Genomic DNA, 10,009 nt, shown 5'->3' with positions numbered 1-10,009 from the left:
CACTTTTTTGAAAAAAAGTCGTTTGCATGTTTTTTGGGGTGAAGGATTCATTTTTTCACTCTGAAACTTTACACGCGTCGTAAGACAGGTTGCTGAAACAGTTTGCCCGCAAAAAAAACACGAATTTATCAAGATTTTTTTTCTATAGTACGGTGGGCAACGGCCCCTAGTCGTTTTTTGCCGTTTTTCACCTAAAAAACTAAATATGCGTATTTTTAATATGGAAAGATACTCGCAATGAATCTAAAAACGTTATAAAGTGCAAAAGTGACCTACATACTACATTTCTATATCGAAAAAAATTTGAAAAACTAAATATTAACCACCTAAGTACGCTACAACCACTTTTTTGAAAAAAAGTCGTTTGCATGTTTTTTGGGGTGAAGGATTCATTTTTTCAATCTGAAACATTACACGCGTCGTAAGACAGGTTGCTGAAACAGTTTGCCCGCAAAAAAACACGAATTTATCAAGATTTTTTTTCTATAGTACGGTGGGCCACGGCCCCTAGTCGTTTTTTGCCGTTTTTCACCTATAAAACTAAATATGCGTATTTTTAAGATGGAAAGATACTCGCAATGAATCTAAAAACGTTATTAAGTGCAAAAGTGACCTACATACTACATTTCTATATCGAAAAAAATTTGAAAATCTAAATATTAACCACCTAAGTACGCTAAAACCACTTTTTTGAAAAAAAGTCGTTTGCATGTTTTTTGGGGTGAAGGATTCATTTTTTCACTCTGAAACTTTACACGCGTCGTAAGACAGGTTGCTGAAACAGTTTGCCCGCAAAAAAACACGAATTTATCAAGATTTTTTTTCTATAGTACGGTGGGCCACGGCCCCTAGTCGTTTTTTTGCCGTTTTTCACCTAAAAAACTAAATATGCGTATTTTTAAGATGGAAATATACTTGCAATGCATCTAAAAACGTTATAAAGTGCAAAAGTGACCTACAGACTACATTTCTATATCGAAAAAAATTTGAAAATCTAAATATTAACCACCTAAGTACGCTAAAACCACTTTTTTGAAAAATAGTCGTTTGCATGTTTTTTGGGGGTGAAGGATTCATTTTTTCACTCTGAAACTTTACACGCGTCGTAAGAGAGGTTGCTGAAACAGTTTGCCCGCAAAAAAACACGAATTTATCAAGATTTTTTTTCTATAGTACTGTGGGCCACGGCCCCTAGTCGTTTTTTTGCCGTTTTTCACATAAAAAACTAAATATGCGTATTTTAAAGATGAAAATATACTCGCAATGCATCTAAAAACGTTATAAAGTGCAAAAGTGACCTACATACTACATTTCTATATCGAAAAAAATTTGAAAATCTAAATATTAACCACCTAAGTACGCTAAAACCACTTTTTTGAAAAAAAGTCGTTTGCATGTTTTTTGGGGTGAAGGATTCATTTTTTCAATCTGAAACTTTACACGCGTCGTAAGACAGGTTGCTGAAACAGTTTGCCCGCAAAAAAACACGAATTTATCAACATTTTTTTTCTATAGTACGGTGGGCCACGGCCCCTAGTCGTTTTTTGCCGTTTTTTCACCTAAAAAACTAAATATGCGTATTTTTAAGATGGAAATATACTCGCAATGCATCTAAAAACGTTATAAAGTGCAAAAGTGACCTACATACTACATTTCTATATCGAAAAAAATTTGAAAATCTAAATATTAACCACCTAAGTACGCTAAAACCACTTTTTTGAAAAAAAGTCGTTTGCATGTTTTTTGGGGTGAAGGATTCATTTTTTCACTCTGAAACTTTACACGCGTCGTAAGACAGGTTGCTGAAACAGTTTGCCCGAAAAAAAACACGAATTTATCGAGATTTTTTTTCTATAGTACGGTGGGCAACGGCCCCTAGTCGTTTTTTGCCGTTTTTCACCTAAAAAACTAAATATGCGTATTTTTAAGATGGAAATATACTCGCAATGCAACTAAAAACGTTATAAAGTGCAAAAGTGACCTACATACTACATTTCTATATCGAAAAAAATTTGAAAATCTAAATATTAACCACCTAAGTACGCTAAAACCACTTTTTTGAAAAAAAGTCGTTTGCATGTTTTTTGGGGTGAAGGATTCATTTTTTCACTCTGAAACTTTACACGCGTCGTAAGACAGGTTGCTGAAACAGTTTGCCCGCAAAAAAACACGAATTTATCAAGATTTTTTTTCTATAGTACGGTGGGCAACGGCCCCTAGTCGTTTTTTGCCGTTTTTCACCTAAAAAACTAAATATGCGTATTTTTAATATGGAAATATACTTGCAATGCATCTAAAAACGTTATAAAGTGCAAAAGTGACCTACATACTACATTTCTATATCGAAAAAAATTTGAAAAACTAAATATTAACCACCTAAGTACGCTACAACCACTTTTTTGAAAAAAAGTCGTTTGCATGTTTTTTGGGGTGAAGGATTCATTTTTTCAATCTGAAGCATTACACGCGTCGTAAGACAGGTTGCTGAAACAGTTTGCCCGCAAAAAAACACGAATTTATCAAGATTTTTTTTCTATAGTACGGTGGGCCACGGCCCCCTAGTCGTTTTTTGCCGTTTTTCACCTAAAAAACTAAATATGCGTATTTTTAAGATGGAAAGATACTCGCAATGAATCTAAAAACGTTATTAAGTGCAAAAGTGACCTACATACTACATTTCTATATCGAAAAAAATTTGAAAATCTAAATATTAACCACCTAAGTACGCTAAAACCACTTTTTTGAAAAAAAGTCGTTTGCATGTTTTTTGGGGTGAAGGATTCATTTTTTCACTCTGAAACTTTACACGCGTCGTAAGACAGGTTGCTGAAACAGTTTGCCCGCAAAAAAACACGAATTTATCAACATTTTTTTTCTATAGTACGGTGGGCCACGGCCCCTAGTCGTTTTTTGCCGTTTTTCACCTAAAAAACTAAATATGCGTATTTTTAATATGGAAATATACTTGCAATGCATCTAAAAACGTTATAAAGTGCAAAAGTGACCTACAGACTACATTTCTATATCGAAAAAAATTTGAAAATCTAAATATTAACCACCTAAGTACGCTAAAACCACTTTTTTGAAAAATAGTCGTTTGCATGTTTTTTGGGGTGAAGGATTCATTTTTTCACTCTGAAACTTTACACGCGTCGTAAGAGAGGTTGCCGAAACAGTTTGCCCGCAAAAAAACACGAAGTTATCAAGATTTTTTTTCTATAGTACGGTGGGCCACGGCCCCTAGACGTTTTTTGCCGTTTTTCAACTTAAAAACTAAATATGCGTATTTTTAAGATGGAAATATACTCGCAATGCATCTAAAAACGTTATAACGTGCAAAAGTGACCTACATACTACATTTCTATATCGAAAAAAATTTGAAAATCTAAATATTAACCACCTAAGTACGCTAAAACCACTTTTTTGAAAAAAAGTCGTTTGCATGTTTTTTGGGGTGAAGGATTCATTTTTTCACTCTGAAACTTTACACGCGTCGTAAGACAGGTTGCCGAAACAGTTTGCCCGCAAAAAAACACGAAGTTATCAAGATTTTTTTTCTATAGTACGGTGGGCCACGGCCCCTAGACGTTTTTTTGCCGTTTTTCAACTTAAAAACTAAATATGCGTATTTTTAAGATGGAAATATACTCGCAATGCATCTAAAAACGTTATAACGTGCAAAAGTGACCTACATACTACATTTCTATATCGAAAAAAATTTGAAAATCTAAATATTAACCACCTAAGTACGCTAAAACCACTTTTTTGAAAAAAAGTCGTTTGCATGTTTTTTGGGGTGAAGGATTCATTTTTTCACTCTGAAACTTTACACGCGTCGTAAGACAGGTTGCCGAAACAGTTTGCCCGCAAAAAAACACGAAGTTATCAAGATTTTTTTTCTATAGTACGGTGGGCCACGGCCCCTAGACGTTTTTTGCCGTTTTTCAACTTAAAAACTAAATATGCGTATTTTTAAGATGGAAATATACTCGCAATGCATCTAAAAACGTTATAACGTGCAAAAGTGACCTACATACTACATTTCTATATCGAAAAAAATTTGAAAATCTAAATATTAACCACCTAAGTACGCTAAAACCACTTTTTTGAAAAAAAGTCGTTTGCATGTTTTTTGGGGTGAAGGATTCATTTTTTCAATCTGAAACTTTACACGCGTCGTAAGACAGGTTGCTGAAATAGTTTGCCCGCAAAAAAACACGAATTTATCAAGATTTTTTTTCTATAGTACGGTGGGCCACGGCCCATAGTCGTTTTTTGCCGTTTTTCACCTATAAAACTAAATATGCGTATTTTTAAGATGGAAAGATACTCGCAATGAATCTAAAAACGTTATTAAGTGCAAAAGTGACCTACATACTACATTTCTATATCGAAAAAAATTTGAAAATCTAAATATTAACCACCTAAGTACGCTAAAACCACTTTTTTGAAAAAAAGTCGTTTGCATGTTTTTTGGGGTGAAGGATTCATTTTTTCACTCTGAAACTTTACACGCGTCGTAAGACAGGTTGCTGAAACAGTTTGCCCGCAAAAAAACACGAATTTATCAAGATTTTTTTTCTATAGTACGGTGGGCCACGGCCCCTAGTCGTTTTTTGCCGTTTTTCACCTAAAAAACTAAATATGCGTATTTTTAAGATGGAAATATACTCGCAATGCATCTAAAAACGTTATAAAGTGCAAAAGTGACCTACATACTACATTTCTATATCGAAAAAAATTTGAAAATCTAAATATTAACCACCTAAGTACGCTAAAACCACTTTTTTGAAAAAAAGTCGTTTGCATGTTTTTTGGGGTGAAGGATTCATTTTTTCAATCTGAAACTTTACACGCGTCGTAAGACAGGTTGCTGAAATAGTTTGCCCGCAAAAAAACACGAATTTATCAAGATTTTTTTTCTATAGTACGGTGGGCCACGGCCCATAGTCGTTTTTTGCCGTTTTTCACCTATAAAACTAAATATGCGTATTTTTAAGATGGAAAGATACTCGCAATGAATCTAAAAACGTTATTAAGTGCAAAAGTGACCTACATACTACATTTCTATATCGAAAAAAATTTGAAAATCTAAATATTAACCACCTAAGTACGCTAAAACCACTTTTTTGAAAAAAAGTCGTTTGCATGTTTTTTGGGGTGAAGGATTCATTTTTTCACTCTGAAACTTTACACGCGTCGTAAGACAGGTTGCTGAAACAGTTTGCCCGCAAAAAAACACGAATTTATCAAGATTTTTTTTCTATAGTACGGTGGGCCACGGCCCCTAGTCGTTTTTTGCCGTTTTTCACCTAAAAAACTAAATATGCGTATTTTTAAGATGGAAATATACTCGCAATGCATCTAAAAACGTTATAAAGTGCAAAAGTGACCTACATACTACATTTCTATATCGAAAAAAATTTGAAAATCTAAATATTAACCACCTAAGTACGCTAAAACCACTTTTTTGAAAAAAAGTCGTTTGCATGTTTTTTGGGGTGAAGGATTCATTTTTTCAATCTGAAACTTTACACGCGTCGTAAGACAGGTTGCTGAAACAGTTTGCCCGCAAAAAAACACGAATTTATCAAGATTTTTTTTCTATAGTACGGTGGGCCACGGCCCATAGTCGTTTTTTGCCGTTTTTCACCTAAAAAACTAAATATGCGTATTTTTAAGATGGAAATATACTCGCAATGCATCTAAAAACGTTATAAAGTGCAAAAGTGACCTACATACTACATTTCTATATCGAAAAAAATTTGAAAATCTAAATATTAACCACCTAAGTACGCTAAAACCACTTTTTTGAAAAAAAGTCGTTTGCATGTTTTTTGGGGTGAAGGATTCATTTTTTCACTCTGAAACTTTACACGCGTCGTAAGACAGGTTGCTGAAACAGTTTGCCCGCAAAAAAACACGAATTTATCAAGATTTTTTTTCTATAGTACGGTGGGCCACGGCCCCTAGTCGTTTTTTGCCGTTTTTCACCTAAAAAACTAAATATGCGTATTTTTAATATGGAAATATACTTGCAATGCATCTAAAAACGTTATAAAGTGCAAAAGTGACCTACATACTACATTTCTATATCGAAAAAATTTGAAAAACTAAATATTAACCACCTAAGTACGCTACAACCACTTTTTTGAAAAAAAGTCGTTTGCATGTTTTTTGGGGTGAAGGATTCATTTTTTCAATCTGAAACATTACACGCGTCGTAAGACAGGTTGCTGAAACAGTTTGCCCGCAAAAAAACACGAATTTATCAAGATTTTTTTTCTATAGTACGGTGGGCAACGGCCCCTAGTCGTTTTTTGCCGTTTTTCACCTAAAAAACTAAATATGCGTATTTTTAAGATGGAAATATACTCGCAATGCATCTAAAAACGTTATAAAGTGCAAAAGTGACCTACATACTACATTTCTATATCGAAAAAAATTTGAAAATCTAAATATTAACCACCTAAGTACGCTAAAACCACTTTTTTGAAAAAAAGACGTTTGCATGTTTTTTGGGGTGAAGGATTCATTTTTTCACTCTGAAACTTTACACGCGTCGTAAGAGAGGTTGCTGAAACAGTTTGCCCGCAAAAAAACACGAATTTATCAAGATTTTTTTTCTATAGTACTGTGGGCCACGGCCCCTAGTCGTTTTTTGCCGTTTTTCACATAAAAAACTAAATATGCGTATTTTTAAGATGAAAATATACTCGCAATGCATCTAAAAACGTTATAAAGTGCAAAAGTGACCTACATACTACATTTCTATATCGAAAAAAATTTGAAAATCTAAATATTAACCACCTAAGTACGCTAAAACCACTTTTTTGAAAAAAAGTCGTTTGCATGTTTTTTGGGGTGAAGGATTCATTTTTTCAATCTGAAACTTTACACGCGTCGTAAGACAGGTTGCTGAAACAGTTTGCCCGCAAAAAAACACGAATTTATCAACATTTTTTTTCTATAGTACGGTGGGCCACGGCCCCTAGTCGTTTTTTGCCGTTTTTCACCTAAAAAACTAAATATGCGTATTTTTAAGATGGAAATATACTCGCAATGCATCTAAAAACGTTATAAAGTGCAAAAGTGACCTACATACTACATTTCTATATCGAAAAAAATTTGAAAATCTAAATATTAACCACCTAAGTACGCTAAAACCACTTTTTTGAAAAAAAGTCGTTTGCATGTTTTTTGGGGTGAAGGATTCATTTTTTCACTCTGAAACTTTACACGCGTCGTAAGACAGGTTGCTGAAACAGTTTGCCCGAAAAAAAACACGAATTTATCGAGATTTTTTTTCTATAGTACGGTGGGCAACGGCCCCTAGTCGTTTTTTGCCGTTTTTCACCTAAAAAACTAAATATGCGTATTTTTAAGATGGAAATATACTCGCAATGCATCTAAAAACGTTATAAAGTGCAAAAGTGACCTACATACTACATTTCTATATCGAAAAAAATTTGAAAATCTAAATATTAACCACCTAAGTACGCTAAAACCACTTTTTTGAAAAAAAGTCGTTTGCATGTTTTTTGGGGTGAAGGATTCATTTTTTCACTCTGAAACTTTACACGCGTCGTAAGACAGGTTGCTGAAACAGTTTGCCCGCAAAAAAACACGAATTTATCAAGATTTTTTTTCTATAGTACGGTGGGCAACGGCCCCTAGTCGTTTTTTGCCGTTTTTCACCTAAAAAATTAAATATGCGTATTTTTAATATGGAAATATACTTGCAATGCATCTAAAAACGTTATAAAGTGCAAAAGTGACCTACATACTACATTTCTATATCGAAAAAAATTTGAAAAACTAAATATTAACCACCTAAGTACGCTACAACCACTTTTTTGAAAAAAAGTCGTTTGCATGTTTTTTGGGGTGAAGGATTCATTTTTTCAATCTGAAGCATTACACGCGTCGTAAGACAGGTTGCTGAAACAGTTTGCCCGCAAAAAAACACGAATTTATCAAGATTTTTTTTCTATAGTACGGTGGGCCACGGCCCCTAGTCGTTTTTTGCCGTTTTTCACCTAAAAAACTAAATATGCGTATTTTTAAGATGGAAAGATACTCGCAATGAATCTAAAAACGTTATTAAGTGCAAAAGTGACCTACATACTACATTTCTATATCGAAAAAAATTTGAAAATCTAAATATTAACCACCTAAGTACGCTAAAACCACTTTTTTGAAAAAAAGTCGTTTGCATGTTTTTTGGGGTGAAGGATTCATTTTTTCACTCTGAAACTTTACACGCGTCGTAAGACAGGTTGCTGAAACAGTTTGCCCGCAAAAAAACACGAATTTATCAACATTTTTTTTCTATAGTACGGTGGGCCACGGCCCCTAGTCGTTTTTTGCCGTTTTTTCACCTAAAAAACTAAATATGCGTATTTTTAATATGGAAATATACTTGCAATGCATCTAAAAACGTTATAAAGTGCAAAAGTGACCTACAGACTACATTTCTATATCGAAAAAAATTTGAAAATCTAAATATTAACCACCTAAGTACGCTAAAACCACTTTTTTGAAAAATAGTCGTTTGCATGTTTTTTGGGGTGAAGGATTCATTTTTTCACTCTGAAACTTTACACGCGTCGTAAGAGAGGTTGCTGAAACAGTTTGCCCGCAAAAAAACACGAATTTATCAAGATTTTTTTTCTATAGTACGGTGGGCCACGGCCCCTAGTCGTTTTTTGCCGTTTTTCACATAAAAAACTAAATATGCGTATTTTTAAGATGAAAATATACTCGCAATGCATCTAAAAACGTTATAAAGTGCAAAAGTGACCTACATACTACATTTCTATATCGAAAAAAATTTGAAAATCTAAATATTAACCACCTAAGTACGCTAAAACCACTTTTTTGAAAAAAAGTCGTTTGCATGTTTTTTGGGGTGAAGGATTCATTTTTTCACTCTGAAACTTTACACGCGTCGTAAGACAGGTTGCCGAAACAGTTTGCCCGCAAAAAAACACGAAGTTATCAAGATTTTTTTTCTATAGTACGGTGGGCCACGGCCCCTAGACGTTTTTTGCCGTTTTTCAACTTAAAAACTAAATATGCGTATTTTTAAGATGGAAATATACTCGCAATGCATCTAAAAACGTTATAACGTGCAAAAGTGACCTACATACTACATTTCTATATCGAAAAAAATTTGAAAATCTAAATATTAACCACCTAAGTACGCTAAAACCACTTTTTTGAAAAAAAGTCGTTTGCATGTTTTTTGGGGTGAAGGATTCATTTTTTCACTCTGAAACTTTACACGCGTCGTAAGACAGGTTGCCGAAACAGTTTGCCCGCAAAAAAACACGAAGTTATCAAGATTTTTTTTCTATAGTACGGTGGGCCACGGCCCCTAGACGTTTTTTGCCGTTTTTCAACTTAAAAACTAAATATGCGTATTTTTAAGATGGAAATATACTCGCAATGCATCTAAAAACGTTATAACGTGCAAAAGTGACCTACATACTACATTTCTATATCGAAAAAAATTTGAAAATCTAAATATTAACCACCTAAGTACGCTAAAACCACTTTTTTGAAAAAAAGTCGTTTGCATGTTTTTTGGGGTGAAGGATTCATTTTTTCACTCTGAAACTTTACACGCGTCGTAAGACAGGTTGCCGAAACAGTTTGCCCGCAAAAAAACACGAAGTTATCAAGATTTTTTTTCTATAGTACGGTGGGCCACGGCCCCTAGACGTTTTTTGCCGTTTTTCAACTTAAATACTAAATATGCGTATTTTTAAGATGGAAATATACTCGCAATGCATCTAAAAACGTTATAACGTGCAAAAGTGACCTACATACTACATTTCTATATCGAAAAAAATTTGAAAATCTAAATATTAACCACCTAAGTACGCTAAAACCACTTTTTTGAAAAAAAGTCGTTTGCATGTTTTTTGGGGTGAAGGATTCATTTTTTCAATCTGAAACTTTACACGCGTCGTAAGACAGGTTGCTGAAATAGTTTGCCCGCAAA

Source organism: Rhopalosiphum padi, chromosome 2 (assembly GCF_020882245.1).
Source record: "Rhopalosiphum padi isolate XX-2018 chromosome 2, ASM2088224v1, whole genome shotgun sequence".
NCBI classification, from domain to species: domain Eukaryota; kingdom Metazoa; phylum Arthropoda; class Insecta; order Hemiptera; family Aphididae; genus Rhopalosiphum; species Rhopalosiphum padi.
This window is presented reverse-complemented; position numbering follows the sequence as displayed.